Genomic DNA, 10,284 nt, shown 5'->3' with positions numbered 1-10,284 from the left:
GCTGCAGTCATGAGTAGTTCAACCCCAGTCTTTAGCTAGTGTACTGCAGCACTCTCTAGGACACTCAGCACCAGTTGCTAACTGGTATTTTCCTGAGATATCTGCTTCTCCAACAATGTATCATCAGCCTCTACGCATCTCCCTTTCATTTCTCTCTGTCTACTTAATTGCTGTGATTGCAGGTAGCATCTTGGGTAACTCCCATGGACTATGGTTTACCTCTGGCAGAGCCAGGGCCTCAAAGACTTTTTTCCTTTTGTAAAGAAATAGGCTGCTAACACAGGGAGAGACTGGGCAGGGGCTAGGAGGCTGGGGTGGGTTCACCTCCTAAGCGAATAGACACCCTTTGTGCACCAGGTCTGTGGGTTACACATCTCTGCCCCCTCATATGAAAAACTGTTGAAAGGCTGCAGCCATCGGAGGGGTGTTTGCCGTGCGTGCCGGAACAGCAACGCAAATTTGAGCAGTGAGATGACAAGAAAGCCACTAAAAGAAATAAAGAAAGGATTTCCTGCCTCGCAGACGCTAAAACCCCATTTTGGGAAGTGAGTGGCTGTGAAAGGCATGAGGCCATTCAAAGAATTGGGACTGTGTGCTACCGGGCCCTCCGAGGGTTTGTCTGGCGGAGGAGTAACAGCTCGTGCTTGCGTTAACCTGCTCCCAGAAGATCTATTTCTTCCAGCCCCCTGAAACAGAGACCAGGCCAGAGATGGATATGAGTCTTCTCTGCCAGTTAATTTCCAGCACAGACTGCACGCAAAATCTTCATTTAAAACGTGTAAATGACAGCGAAAGAGCCACAAGGGAGCCAGATTTTAAGAGACCAATTTGCTGCCTGGGTTTTAATGACTGTGCGCCATGGTGAGCTCTGTGCTGCTTCACTGCTGAGCGTGCTCAAGGAGAGGATGAAAGAATGGACAGACAGACAGGCAGGGGCTCAGCAGAGCCTGCATGTCACCCTGGAGGATAAAATATTGTATGTTATGCTCAGAAAAACTGGGAGAGGTGGCCCTCCCTTGCTCCTGAAGAACAGAAGGAGGCTTTGTTTCCCAGACGCATGGCTCGGAGCTGCCCTACAGCGCGTTTTGGGGAGACTGCTCCCTGCCAAAGGGGGATTGTCTGTCTGGTGCCCTGCGCCTGGTGGGACACGGAGATGATGGGAAGTTCTGCTTCACTAGAGGGCCTCAGCAGATTAGTTCCTCTGAACATCCTTGGCAGGTTGTACCCCCAAATCAGGCCCCAAATGTTCTCCCCTTGCACTGCAGCTTGCCTGCCTGGGATGTTTCTCCCTGCTGCCTTTTGCTTGTTTCTTGCAGAGCCCTCAGTTGCCAGCTCTTGTTTCCAGATGTTTCCCTCTGCTTCCCGCCCTGCCTGGCTGCTCTCCTCAAAATATCGGGGTCTAAATACCCTACTGCCGATGCCTCAGGGCTGCCCCAGGATCTGCGTGGGGGACGCGGCAGCCCGTTTGTACCATCCCATAAAATGCTCTCGGCTGCCTGGAGGAAAGGAAGACGCAGGCTGGTGTGAGCCCAGCCTCTGCTTTACAATCTCTTTCCTGCCACTATAAATAACCTCGGCGAGAGTCACTTCAAAGGGAAGGGCTGGCGGCGGAGAGGTGGTTTGGGGACCGAGCGGGACAGGGGCGTCCCACTGCCCGATCCCACCCCGGCGCTTTGCATAAATAAATAAATCATGCAGCAAGGGAGAGGTGGAGAGAGAGGGCGAGCAGAGGAGGTTACTTTGGGAAGCCGCGCAGCTCGCTCATCCCAGCCCCGTAGTTCGGAGGGAGTGTGTCATGTTACAGGGGAGCCACGATCAGCCAGAGCACAACGTCGCCGGAGCAGCTGAGAATTACCTCTCTCTAATGGGGACTTTCATGTGCGAGCTCCTGGCCAGTCTGCGAAGGAACTGAAAGTGACAGCTTAGAAAGAATCAGAAACCTACCCGCGAACCAAAAGACTGAAACACAGGAGGGAAAAAAAAATCTTGATCAGATTATTTTTCCCCTTCGCACTCTGCTGCAGTTGGATCCCTTTTTTCTGCACCCCTTTTATGTGTGTGTGGTTTGTTTTTATTTTTTAAAGACACCTCCCTCCCCAGTCCACTTTTTTCATTATTGCTGTCACTTGTGATTTGCTGGCACCGGGATCCCCTTCGACGTTCTTTTTCTATGCCTTCTGGATTGTGCTTCTTGGAGTAGGAGTGAAGCTTTATTTATTCTATTTATTTATTTATTGTTTCTCAGGACAGGGAGGGAATGTTGGAGGAGAAGAGCTGGAAGGGCGTCGACGAAGCAGCTTTTGACAGGGGGTGTGTGGCTCCCCCCAGGACCGGCGATGGGGAGAGATGCTGCCGCCTCCCTCTCCTGCTGGGCTCGGGGTTGCCCGGCATCTCCCTGCTCTCTCTGGTGCTGAGCCTCCTGCTGTACTTTCGGACCTCCGACCTGCAGTCCCGGGTGTCCCACTTGGAAGCGGACAGACCCACACAGCTCCCTGCCTGGCTCTCAGCAGACCAAATGGAGACGGCTATTTTGGGAAGAGTTGACCAACTGCTCAATGAGGTCGGTGTTCTTTCACTTTGCATGTATAGTTTGCAGTATTACAGATTTTAGGCATATGCATGCTTGCATAGTCACGTTATCCATTTTTTACCCCTCCCTTAAAAATGTATCTCTGCACAAGTGATGCTGCTGCTAGGTTGAATTCCCTGTTCCTTCGGGTCCCTCCCACCTCTCAAACTTGCTTGGCGTTTACTTTTCCCTTCTCAGCCCACGCTGTAGCTGAAGCCTGCACTTTGCAAAGAGGAAAACCTCATCCCTGGTCCTGGTGGGGAGGCAAAAACCTCCAGCCCTTCTCTTCAGGAGTCGTGCATGCTGAAAGAGTTAGAATTAGAGCTGGAGGTTAAACCTGGGGATTCAGCATGGGTTTGAGCCCCAGGAGAGGGACAGGCAAGGCATGTTTCAGCCAGCATGGCTATGAAAAGAGGTAATTGTAAACACACCTATGTTGTGATGGGCTGGCATTGCTGCTATACCAGCTCTCACCCCTTCCACAGCTCCTGGCTCAGGAAAATGAGACACACTGGCATTGCCAGAATGGTTTCTGGTACTGCCAGGGCATCAGTGCAGAGCATATGGCTGTTTTGTACTCACTTGAGTCCCATCCAAACTCCACTTGACCCTGTGGGCTCTCTCCTCTGATGATGAGGATATGCAGCTTCAGCAGGTCAATAAGGAGGGTCCAAAAGTGCAGATTATTGTTGCTGACACCTTTTACTTTGCTGTGTTGATGCTGCTGGGGGTTGTCTGTGTTCTCTACTCTGGCTGCAATGAGTATTCCTTCCCTTGTTGGGCTTTGAAGTGGTGTTGACATGTGTCAGGGAGCAGATGGTGGCTCATGTCTCTGAATTCTCCAGACAGGTCCCCACTGACCTGTTCCCACAGCTCTAGGAGAGGCTTGGAAGTGAAATTCAGGGCTGGAGCCATTTCCACCCACCTCTCCTTTTCTCTGTTTACTCTAACTTTGGCTTGAGTCATGCTGGAGAGGTCCCTGGGGCTAGCCCAAAAACTGATTGTATCTGAAAAAATCCCTCATGGGCTGCTACTGCCAAATGAGGCAGGAATGGGATGATCAGAGTGGTGACTACTGGGACCTACCTTGGGCTGCCTGGCCCCTGGGGTGACCTGGACCCCCTTCTGCTTTCTAGGAGCAGTGAAAGTCTGTGGTGAGAGTTTAAACCTACAGTTGACAGGCTCCGCTTCTGTTTATGGGTCTTGTGAGAGCAGTCCCTGGATCTGCTGGGGTATGCAGCCAAAAGCTGTGAACCTTGAGTTAGCAAACACTGCAGGAGCTGAAGGATACGGTTTTGAGTTGCCTCTTTGGATGAGGAATAAGGGAAAGACAGGGTCCGTGGGGCAGTATCAAAGGGGTATGGGGAGGCAGAAGCATTGCAAGTGATTGGATCTGTGCCCTGTGGCTGCACTCTCATGCAGGGGACTTCTTCCTTGCCACCAGGCAGGGAATAAGTACAGCAGTCCCTCTGTCGCTGCTGGCATGAGTCTGCTGGGAAGTCGAGGTTTATCTCTACTGAGATTTGAGAAGTGCCACAGTAGCCTCCCGGGAGTGGTGCCTGGGGCCGGATGGCCCCGTTCCTGCTGGCTCTGCTGGCAGCGGCACCTTTACACCTTTTTATAGCTCAGCTTAGCGAGGAAATGGGGGTCTCATGATGCCCGTGTGCCCAGCAGCATCCCCGCTTCCTGAGCAGCCCCTCCTGTGCTCCTGGGGCTGGCCACAGCCCCCACTGCAGCCAGTGTGGGGAGCAGCTGTAGGACAGGAACGACTGCTTGAGGGGCCAGCACTTGCTTCTGAGTGTCACCAGGGTTACCAGCTCCATCCTGGGCCACAGCCTCAAAAAGAGCTTGGAGAAAAGTGTCAGAGACTATGGAGGAGGAGGGATGCCTGACCCACGTCTCCTGTCCCTTTATACCTGTGAAGGTCTGCTGCTCATGGGGGAGGAGGGCTCTGTCCCTTGGGGAGGAGACCCTTGCCAGCTGTGCTGCCCACTTCTGCTAAGCTTCTAAACATCAGACCTCCACACTCAGCCAGAGGCACTGGCATGGACCAAGCAGCTCGAGGTCTGGGGCAAGGGGCTGCTGGTGGGCAGATTGTGGGGTGCCATATGAGGCTTTTGAATAGGAAAGAAAAATCCTTCCAGCCCTTCTTTTCATTTATGTCTGAAGTGGGACCCTGGACTGACTGGTGAGGGGCAAGGATAGAGAAAAACAGGGTAGATACAGGGAGCAGGGAAAGGATGGGGAAAAAAAAGTAAGGAAAGCAAAATAAGTTGTGCTGACCATGACTGGGGGAGAGGAGCTGCAGATGAGCTTGCTGTGATGGACGTGAAAGTGGGATATTCATCTCCCCCTGCTCAGACCCTCACCGCCTCTCATTGCCACATCCTCACAGTTTCCTGGTGTTTCAACCTTAATGGATTTCACAGCTGCCAGCTCAGTGTTATCCATCACAAAATAAAACAGCAAAGCTTTAAAGGAACCCCAGCTTTAGGAAAAGCTGGTCAGAGGTGGGTAGGCAGGTGGGAGAGGAGGCACAGCACAGGAGCACATTTCTACCTCTGGTGGCTTTGGAGATGAGCTGGAGGGATGTGAAGAAGTGAAGTCTGTGAGGGCTGATGGAGGAGCTCTAAGGTTATGCTCCAAACCTGTACTGCTCTGAGCTGGGGTGTGTAATGCCCTCCACTCTGGGCCATGACTGTGCCCAGGTGTGCCCTGGGTGTTCCCAAGGGGCTGCACTGAGAAGTGCAAATTGCCAAAGTCCTTTTAGAGACCTTTCTGCTAGACGTGCAAAAATACAGCAAAGTGGCAGGGAGAGGAGCTGGGTTGGTTTGCTTAAGATGTTAATTTTCAGGCAGCTGGTGGGGATGTTTTCTCGATCTCAGAGCCTGGCTTTCAAGCACTGGTGGCTGGCTGTGGCAGAGTTTCCATCTCAGCTCAGGAGCGAGGAGAGGGCGGCAGATGCTTTCCCAGAAGCAGCCTGACCAGTGCTCCATTTGCTACTGTGTAAACCTCTGCCTGGTGTGGGCGAATACCACAAGGGAATTTTCTACCAGACTCAAATTGACTAGGTTTTCTTGTAAAAACATCTGTGCAGAATGGGCCAGAAACAGGTAGTACAGAGACAACTTTAACTCCGTGCAGGAATTCGAATTTATTTATGAGACATCATAAAATCCTACAAGGAGCACAAATAAACTCAATACTGGCATTTGCAAGAGAGGCAAAGCTTTCCAAAGAAGACAACAAGGTCCTTTCCCATGCTGGGTAACATTTGGTGCTATTTCATTTGCCAGAAACTCATCAGAGTGGAGAACAGGATGGATTCAGTGCTGTTGCTAGGAAAAAAAAAATCCCAGAATTTGTGAGTTTGTAGAGATAGAAATGTGTTTGTGAGATGCAACAGTAGGTAATCCTCTGCATGCTGGGGGAAGATCAGCTGCCCCTCAGCCTTCTCAGGGGCTTGTGTTGAGGATGTTTGTTGTGGCATTAGTGATTCTGAGGGGTTCCAGGAATGTGCCTGTGAATGGGGAGGGAGCACTGATCTTCACTGGTTTCCCAATAATCTCATTTCCCTGGAACTCTTTCCTTACTTATGCAAGCAAAGCAGGGACACCAGAAAACTCCCTTTCCCTCATGACTTGAAGTGCTTTTCCCCGCTCCTTTTATTCCATATCTCAAAACACACTGCACAGTTGTTTCCTAGGGTCTGCAAGCTTGCTTGTGGCATCCCCTGCCTACATCTTTAGCTTAGTGTTCTTTGCCCCACAGTCAGGAGATCTGTTTTCTTCTTTCAACTTCTCCGGTAGCAAAGTCCCATTTCCCTTCAGCTGCTTGCAGTCCCTGTACCTAGGTGGTGTTACTTCCAAGCTTTTTGCTCCATCTAGGAGGACTCGCTGCTCCCTTTTGCTTTGTGCCATATGGTCCCATGATCCCAGGAGCTGGGCCTTTAAGAAAAAAACGGGGAAATTGGAGGTAAAACAATAAGAGTTAACAAAACCACCCACCCCTGAAATCCTCCTGATGGTTGTAATAGATTATCTATTTAAAATGTGTTTCTCTTAGCTGTTGGAGATAGTGGTGGGAAATGATTTCACCTCCCTGGGTGACTGCAAACAACTGGGAATGCTAAAGAGCTATTAATCTACCCCCTTTGAAGAAGTGCCCTCCCTCTCACCTAATCTCAAGTGCCCATCCAAAACAGACAGGCACTTGCAAGGTTTAGGAGACCACAGCCATGGTCCTTTAATGTCAGAAGCGGTGTTGCTGTCGCTGCTCTGTCCACCCATGTCAGCCCTGTCCTGTCACGCTTGTGGTGAGTTAACAAAATCCATGGGAAAAGCCCGGGCTGACTTTACTGCCCATTCCCAGCAGGTGTTTCAGCACGACCCTCCTGGCCTTGCCCTCTTGCAGACGGGATTTTCCCTTTCCTGCACTCAGCAATGTGCGGTGGCTCCCTAAATCCACAGGGATGCAGGCGGAGGTGATCAGCTGCAGCTCCAGCGCTACCGAAGGCTTTTTTCAGCCACTTGCCGTGGTGTAGGGGGAAGATGCAGCTGTTATGTCACTGGATAACGTGACAGACCAGAGCAAGCTGGCTCTGCTGACAAAGCAATCCCCTCCATAGGAAGTGTTTTTAACCTTTCTGGAAGGCAGCCTGTTGCTGTTCTTGATGTTAGGTGCTCCAGGTATCCCCCAGGTGAAAAAGCAAACCCCAGATCCCAAGAAGGAGATTGCAAACACTAGATTCCCAGAGCCTACCTTCTTTTAAAATTTTGCTTACAGGAGCCTACCTTGCCCTAAAATTGAATGGTTTTCTGTTGCCTGGGAACAAAGGTTTTTTCTTGTAAATTACATTTTTAGAGGGAAGTACATTTGGTTTGCTCTCCTGAGCAAAGCCAGCTTTTTGTGTTGGACCAAGCAATATTTTGCACAGTGAAATGAAGGAAGCAGAAAAGGCTGGGGGGTTTGTTTTGTTTCACCATCTCCACCCAAAGTTGAACTGAGGTCTCCAAGAGCCAAGGATTTTTTCTGTAGCAGTATTTGTTTAACAGACTGTGCAGGGGAATGAATGCCAGGCGCTTCCAAATCCCTGGTAAGTTTTGCCTCCCACTAAAGGGGAGCAATCTCACAGCACTCCCCAGAGATTGCAGGGCTCTTGGTCTTGAGCGGGACATGAGGGATGGGGGAGAATGTCCAAATGCTGGTAAGTGTGCGATGGCTGCATGGCCATGGTGCACAGGGCTGTGCTCCAGCCCGCCCAGCAGCACCCGCACCTCCCTCCCCAGGGGCCCCCATCCTTGAGAAGGCTATTTCATTTGTCCCAGGTCTTTCCACTACCTTGACCCTGCAGATAAAGCCTCAGGGAAATGTTATCAGCCCTGTTCCATTCCCGGTCATGCACAAGTCTTGCTGGGTCATCACTTCCAGTTGTGCTGCTCCTCTCTTTGTGAGCCTGCACAGCAACCCAGCTAAGGCTTCTTGCAGCACAGCCGAACTTGGCCATTCCCCCTTAGCCCTTCCAGTGCCTCTGCACTTGGGGCAGGGATCTGTTCCATGTTTCCTTGCAGATTTGTGTCCTGTAAAGGCCGTGTTGCAGCCAGGGTGTTTGGACCCTTGTTGGCTAGAAAATGGCTTCCTGCTCTTGCCGTTGCAAGTCATTATGCCTTCCTTGTCTGAGCCTGATTCCCAAACGTGGCAATCTTGTGTTGGGACGTTTTAATTGGCACATGTGTAGATGGGAGTGAGGCTGTGCATGTCCACATACCAGTGTGAGTATCCAAAAAAAGGCTCTGCTGTCCTGCTTGTGCCCGTGTTTGACCACTAGCAGTTAGAAGCCAAGCACTGCTGCAGAGCAGAGCTGTGCCATCTGGGGTGGCAGCAGGATGGGAACGTGCCCAACTGCAGAGATGCACATATCTGTGCTTTTAACTGAGAAGGTAAACACCAATGAAATGCTCTATGGGAACTGGCAATTTCTTGCCTAAAACCTTCTCCTCACCCTGTTATCAAATCAACTTGCTATCAAAACATTTCAATCCGCCATGCAAAATAAAGCTCTGAAAATATTTAATTTCTAGTCAGTCACAACAACTGTTACTCTTTTGACTTGCAATGAGGAAGCCAGTCTTTTCAAAGTGAAAAAATGGAAATGTTCCAGCCAATTCTGCCTTTCTTCATCCCGGGCGGAAACAAGTTGATTTACTTTTATGCTCTCTAAAAGAATTTTTCCCCAAACGGATGTCTTCTTTCAGGAAGATGCTCAATTACTTGTGAAAATAAAGCAATTTCTATATGATCTTGAGTATGGGTTTCTGTGGTGCCCTATATAAGGCTATTTATTTTGAAATATTGGCCCACTTGTGAAGTAGTTCAGAAAATACGAAGGCTCAGCTGAGATGGTAAGTTGGGCTTGAAGGTTAGCAGGGAAGAGAGAGTGACTCTGGAGTTTAGGAAACCCAGCAGCTCAGCCTTCTCAAATCATTAACCAAGTGTGGTTCTCAGGCATTAATTAATAACTTACCTGGATTGATTTACATTTTCTTCACTAAATTACAGTTCTTTTATAAATCTGTGAGGGGTGGTGAGGATGCTATCTCTGAAGCACATTTTGCTCAGGACATGGGTTAATTTTGTTGATGTTCCCAGTGAGGGAATATGCAGGTGGACTCATTTGACTCATTTCCTCAGGTGGACTTTATTTGCCCTTCAAGAGATACACAGACGGGCCCAGAGAGCAGGAGACTGCCACGCTGGCACCATTAGAAATCCACACTCATGTATGGAATGAGCATTCTGACAAAATTCCACCTTGTGGAAGCTCTTGATAGGTTTTGTTGTGTTCTGCCCTTGGAGGAAAAATTAAGTGTCACAGCGTCTGAAGAGTTCAGGGGGTGCTGTTACTGTTTTCAGTTCATCCTCAGCCGCAATCTTGCAGTGGAACCCTTTTGTCCATCTAGGTGTCTCCAAGAACATAAGGAATCTGCTGCAGAGTGGAAGAAGACCTGCTTCAGATCTTCATTTTCTGCCCACCGAGTGGGTCTTTTGAAAAATGCGGCTTTGTCACGAGGACACAGTCACCAATTTATTTGCCACTGCCTGCTCTTGGTTTTGTAATGCCTGTCAGGAGAACCACATTTGGAGGCCATTACGAAACTCCCTCAGCCTGCTTTCAATCAAACCCTGCATTTCTAGTTAAAAACTATGAACTTTGCTGCCTTTCTTCCTTCCCAAACTGTTCTGCCCTGTCTCTCCCATCTCTACTTGGGCAGCATCTCCTCCCAGTTCCACTTTTTCAAGAATTTGAGGCTTTGGTTTCAATGGTACAAATTAATCTTTTTTCTGTGTTTCCTCTCTTGGCAGAAATTAAAGTTCCACTTGCCAAGACATCGAGAAGTTCGAGACACGCACCAGCGATGCAACTGCCCGGCAGGTAGGGCTCTGGGACAGCTGGCACTTTGGAAGGACCTTTTTTGTCTGCATCTCATTGAAGGATTGTTTAATGCAGTCTCTTGTGTGAATGCAAAATTATGTATACTTGCGTAACAGTTTGCTCAAGGTATAGGAAATTGATATGGAGATGTGGGCAGCAAGTCTGGTGTGTATGTAGATGGCAGGTGTGTGTGACAGGAACAACAGGAAAAGTGATAGACTTCCAGGTGGATGTCTCAATAGCCAATAAAGAGAGAAGGATACATCTGGAGGGCCAGTGTTCC

General features: G+C 49.7%; 1 long non-coding RNA gene across 1 annotated transcript; it reads left to right on the top strand.

The window, feature by feature from the left end:
- The first annotated feature begins 1,658 nt into the window (after positions 1 to 1,658).
- LOC134555032 (uncharacterized) lies at positions 1,659 to 10,044 on the top strand. The gene is made up of 3 exons (XR_010081361.1): positions 1,659 to 2,054; positions 2,246 to 2,560; positions 9,932 to 10,044. It is a non-coding gene; the product is annotated as an uncharacterized LOC134555032 (long non-coding RNA).
- Positions 10,045 to 10,284: the final 240 nt, after the last annotated feature.

Source organism: Prinia subflava, chromosome 9, assembly GCF_021018805.1.
Source record: "Prinia subflava isolate CZ2003 ecotype Zambia chromosome 9, Cam_Psub_1.2, whole genome shotgun sequence".
NCBI classification, from domain to species: Eukaryota; Metazoa; Chordata; class Aves; order Passeriformes; family Cisticolidae; genus Prinia; species Prinia subflava.
This window is presented reverse-complemented; position numbering and strand designations above follow the sequence as displayed.